We start from the raw sequence: 6263 nt of genomic DNA on the forward strand, positions 1-6263 counted from the left end.
ATTTTGCCGAAGGTAGATGACAATAAACTTTTGATCAAGCGACGTGGTACTTCTCGATCCTTTTGCCTCCGAATTCATTCAATATGCTACAGGTATCCACGTCTGGCTAATAAAATGGCTCAGGTTAGATCTGAAGTGTGGCACATCATGTATCACAAATCACATTACAGTGTGAGTGTGTCTTTAAAATTTAGCCTTTTATCAATATTTTATGAAAAAAGTAACAAGAGTTGATGCTTGCAATTCAATAACGTATAATATTTATATTGCAGCCTCATTGCCCGACAGTGATAAGGTAGCATGAACAAAAGGTTGATGTTAAGGGATCACCTTCCATATGTTTCGACTGCACTCCAATGATATATAACAGAACACATGGAATTTCTGAAACAAAGATTTGTCGCTGGCAACGTGACATTACCTGAAAATTCGGACCGCTTTCTTTCCTCCTATCCTCAGTACCGACCTCGTCATTCCTACACGCTTCTAAAATTACAACCATACGTAGGAAAGTTTGACGTTCCACTCACTCGTGAACAAGGTGACATAAGGAAAGCTATTTACCAGTGACGCGGCCATGTTTCAACGAACATCCACGGCTTCGACCTCGCTCGAAGCCCTCTAGACCCATACACGAGACGTGGATACACGTACAAACAAGGGAACCCTTGCGCCACTGAACACTCGTCACTTTATCGTTCGCGTTTGTCACGCCTCATCACCCCGCGTAAAAAACCAGTGCTATTCTATCCTAGCAAGCTTCGTCTTATCTCGGAATCACAGTACAACTTCAAGCTGGCTTTCACCCAAATTTCTCTCGGGTATTAGTAATTTCCCAATACGTACTTTCGGGAGCATTCCACGAAGTGTCGATTCTCGATTACGACCAAATTCTAACAGAATAAGACACAACACTAGCCGCAAGTGATTTTGATAAAAACGTGGTTATCGCGACATAATGAACTGTATACATGAGTACAATGTCGGATCAGATATTTACATGGGCATGAGGACTTGAGCCAAGGTTCAAAGTAGATATATATCTAAGAATCTGAATTTTCAAGATCTCAAATTTGCACCGAAGTGACGAAATATTCGGTTCACAACAACCTCAAAAGATCAATCATCTGCAACGCAATAGATATACTGGTTAATCTGACTTTCCAGGGATCTGCATTTTATCAGGTATATTCAATTCCAAGAATGCGAATATGGTAATAACTGAAATGAACATACGGCATTGCCTCTATTATTGATATTCATATTCTCTCTACGGGTTCTGATAATGGGATGTTATTCGGAGTGACTAAATTTTTGACAAAACCGCATTGTTAGAGACAATGATCAAAAATCAAGAAGTACTTGATCTAAGCCTGCCAATAATTTTACAACATTTAAGGGAGTGTAAAATTCTTGTTTAGGAATTTGAATTTTTTTTTTTAGTTATTGCCGGAATGACATTCTTATTGACGAAGAAAATTAGTTCAATTTCTGTTTCAGACTAATATAAATATCGGAATCGTTTGATCCGCCTCAACGCTTTTTTTCCGCCGTATTCAGAGACGAATAACTTTCGCAATTTTATTTTTCATAAATTTTTTCTCGTAAGCTGTTGAATAAATAATCACAATACAGTGAAAAATGGACGGCAAGAGTTCTTTTTTTTTTTTAATCAGCCCGAAAAACCGCCCGAAATTCAAGCCTCTAGACTATAGGTAGAATACCCTCTCAAGATCTGCGTGTACCTCTTCCACGTGCATGTCTAATAATTTTTGTGACCAGGCTGCGGATGGTAAGTAATTATCCGTTTAATTCTCTGGTAGGCGTTCCGTTTGCACTTGACTTTCTCTACTCCACATCACGAATCTCTCGAATAAATTATTTCTCGATAAATCACGTGAGCTGTGCAGCTGCAAATGAATTTGTACATCAAGCCATTCGAACGAGAGTTTGGTCAAAGATGATACATGACACAGAACAGGATTGGCCTCGATCATTATCCTCGAATACCAGGATCAACATTCTGTTTCTATTCTGACCCAGAAAGGCGTTCCGGCTTTCGGACTAAGAACGGATGTGAATCCTCATGGATTAAAATATCTCTGTCCGTTAATACCTCATTCTCTTTATTTCAGTACCATAGTTTTTTTTTCCTAGGATTCACTTTCTAATAGCACGATGTACGCACGGTTACGCACCTATCCACTCGTACTGCACGCGTGCATTCCACCTTCGTTCATCCGGGTATAGCATACAGCATACAGCACACTGGTATAGGAGCATATTTTGTGGACTCGTGAGCACTACTTTCACAGCATTGGCGCACCAGGCAGGCAGGCAGCAGTGGCAATTTTCTTCTGAATCAGGGGCACCCGTGTGCGACCTGTGCGTCTCCACTGCAGTACTCGAATCCTTGGAGAAAGATAACGGTACTGGTTCACGCCGGGCACAGGTAGACTCTTCGCGAGGTTGTTGCTCTTTCACGAAGCCGGAGACATGTGTCTGGTAAGCAGCATAGCCAGGGTTACAGGGAATACATACTTAACTTTGAAAATCATACGTTACTAACGTTACGTGGTGCAGCTTTCACCTAGCTGCAAAACAAGGCTTGCATCAAAGCTTAAGGCGTGTTTGTTACTTGAGCGTTGTTACTTGAATCCTTCTCACCGCTGTACGATTTGATACGAGGTACCGCTTCACCTTGGTTAATATTATTCAATGCAATTACCTCCTTTGATTCAGCTGAATATTCGACGATCAAATGAAAGGTGTTCTAAATTGTGATGTCGGAAGAATTGGATAGTGCGATTTTGAATAAATGGTGCAGGCTCAGTTGGGAATGCGTTGAAATTTACGTGAGCCTCTGGGTGATATTAAATTTGATCTTGAACTCCACGCAAAATTAATTGATCATTTCAGCGGTTCAGGTTAGTATGTGTTTAATATAAGATTTCGCAAGCAGAGCTGATGCTGGCTGTTCGCTCTGTTTTAACCCGGGTGTACGTGATTCAATTAAAACCAGTCTTGTGTTCTTAGCATAGATCGTTCGTATTTGAGTAAACGGGAATGGTGATGAGCATGGTTCTAACAGTGAATCTCTCATCTGTGAGGTATGACAGAGGCTCCGAAACCTGCGATCTGCTTCAGTACGGGGGCTGCGAAAGCTCGAACGAAGTGGGAGGTGGCCAATTTTCTTCAGACAATATTTATCCTACAGAGGGGAGGATGGTGAAAGATTTCTCCTCCATCATATCGCTGGGACGGTATAACACAAATTTATAAATGGAAAGGGTTCAACGATGATCCAGGATGACAGTGCAGTATACGGGTGAAAGTATAATATACGACACCACTGGTACTTAATATAGGTTTGAAATTTTTATGCTTCTATTTACACATCTATGCAGAATGTCGAACAGGGATGAGTGGGATTTTGGAATATTATAGCTATAGTCCACCTGACAATATGAAAAGTGTACTTAATTTCGTTATGACCTAGTCATTTCCGTCGCGTTGTAGGGAACGGTGGATTTCCAAAATGGTCTTATTCATACATATCATCGTCATGCTCGATGAAACTATTGTCTGCAAATCGGGATTATAGATACTCTGTGATCCAATTGTTGGCAAATTTAGAATCACGGTTATGAGCTATCTGCTCAATGGTCGGTACGCTATCTTGCTAAACACTTTGACAACTGATTTGGCCGAATATTCTTCACCGCCGTTTGACGACTTTAAAACTTTTTCTCCGTTGTCCATTCATTTTCAAGCGACTCTCTTGGTGGTGCGATAGATCCAGTGAGAACAGAAACTCGAAATTTTACATGCGAAACACGCCATCGCGGGCTGCCCTGAGCATCGGATCGTAGTAGAGAGTTTGCCGTCTCACTTTCTCACATAATTCTTACCTCGTGCTTTTTTCACTCATGTCAGTACTTTCACAGAGGTCAATCGATTTGAAATTAGAATCCCACCATGATCTAACTCATCCATCCTGCACCTGCATTCCCTTTTGTTTATTTGTAATACGACGAAAAAGAAACTGTGTAGAGAAATTCAAGAACGATGGACGGTAACTTGCGCATTCCGAATTATACTAAGAGTTTCATACGACGTTTCTCTCTCGTAAGACCCGAATTTCTTATGGCGAAGATTTGGAGCATATTAGACGAAATGTGGGAACCCCGTGTGGGAAATAATCCTATAATCTTCGAGTGGAAAGGGAATCCTCGGTAGAAAGTTTCAGACCCAGGTATAATATAATGGGTGATACGAAGTGTACTAAGCGGTATAAATATTGTTAGGTTAATTCAATATTAAATTTCTAAACCTCGAGTCATCGACGGTGATATTTACACGCTGCAGCATAAGGCTCCGACAAACATCTGGCTGAAATGAAATTTCTGTGACACATCGTCCACTTGCATGTGCACCGCAAGGGCTGTATAACCACATTGTGCGAACCTTACAGCACGAGACAAGACAGAGCTCGCTACACGGCGGTAGCACAAACGCGTTTCGAGCCGCTTGAGTGCATTTGCAATATTAACATTTTCTTAGCAATGAGTCCCTGGCCGGTGATTTCGGAAAATCTGATGAGAGGAGAAGGTAGATGCCCCCGGCGTAAAGTGCCACGGTTTGAGTACTCGCGTGAACTTTATGTATTACGCTTTATAATGACGTGAAAGTTTTAATGCACGGTGAACCATAAACTGCAGATGCGAGGGCTCGGAGAAGTTGCGATAAGGCCAACACCACTACGCTCGAAAGAATTATTTCACAGGCCTGGCTACTACTCATTGTCAGCTGTTAAGCAGCTACCTACCTCTGCAGCTCTGCGTACTCCGGTTGTATCAAATCTGCGTATGAATGCGCGGGTGGGAAATTGAGAACGAGGAAGCAGCGAAAGAATTTTCGGTTCGTTCTCTGACAATAAGCAATCAACTGGAGTTTATCGAAGTAGCCTTATCAGAGATAAGTAGTAGTATGTTTAATTTATAGAAAATTGTGCATCTATGTTTGGAGAGATAGATATTGCTGACGAATCATCGTCGTAGGATCTGCGAATTGGCGAGACAGACGAGAGCGAGTGAATCGGGATGATGGTTACAACAATGATACGATTTACTTTGTTCGATAGAGCGTTACGATCTGTATCGCGAGAGATTCATACAATAACTGAGGCTTTACAAATCGAGAGAATACCTAGATGATACACATTTACGATTTTGGGGCAATAAACAATAGATGAAATGAACAGCTGATGTGTTTCGAGACGCGACACAGGCAAGCGATAGGATTTTAAGTAGAGATAGACAGGTAAGCGTTGTAAGCGAGTGTGCGCACGTATGTGAGGACAATAATTACAGGAAAGATGAGACTTGGTAAATAGGACATTAATTGAAATAACGACCACACATCTATAACTGTCTAGAAACGCTTCATGGACTTCGCGGAATCGATCGTGCCAAATCCGTAGAAGTTTATACTGCTGGAAGGTAATTGAACAATATTTCTTTGTGATCTTATTTTTTTGCGGGTTATACCGAGTGAAAAATGTATTTCTTGCAGGTACAGAATTTGTCCGAACTAAAGTACATCTAAAAGTCATATGATTCAATAATTTTGTTGTAAAGCTGTTATGAGATAATGAGATGGTACTTGTAAAAATCGATTTGTTTCAGCGTTGATACTATTGTCACTCTAATTGGAATATGTACAAACCGCAACTGATAAATAATTGATAAATTACTGAGCTTCCCTATTAAATGAGGGTAATTTGACCAATAGTCTAGTACTAAGAAAAGATGTTGCCGAAAATCTAAAGGTACATAATATGTACCGTATTGCAGCTGTAATGAAAGTGGAGTGGTGATGGAAATAGTTGTACTATATCTGTTGCTAACGTCGACTGATTAATCCTAGATTGAAGGCTGGTGAATTGAAGACGTCGAATTCTGGGTTGATTGAAAATGTCCCATACCAATGGTGCGACGCTATTTCAGGAATTTCACATTTGGATGATTTGGTTTTCGGGTTATAGTAATGTTTTCCAGTCTGCGAGCGGAGATCGGCGAGTATCCCGTTATCGAGCTTATGGTTAAGGGTAGAACCGTTAAGCTTTATTTGAGGATGAACGGTGACGTGTTGGAGTAGCGTCCGGGCTCAATTGGATTTTCATCCAACGACTTGAGCGTTGCTACGAGCGTATTGCCCTTCATAGAAATTGCGATGCAGTTTCTACGATGCTGCAGCGAATA

This window comes from Diprion similis, chromosome 4 (assembly GCF_021155765.1).
Source record: "Diprion similis isolate iyDipSimi1 chromosome 4, iyDipSimi1.1, whole genome shotgun sequence".
NCBI classification, from domain to species: domain Eukaryota; kingdom Metazoa; phylum Arthropoda; class Insecta; order Hymenoptera; family Diprionidae; genus Diprion; species Diprion similis.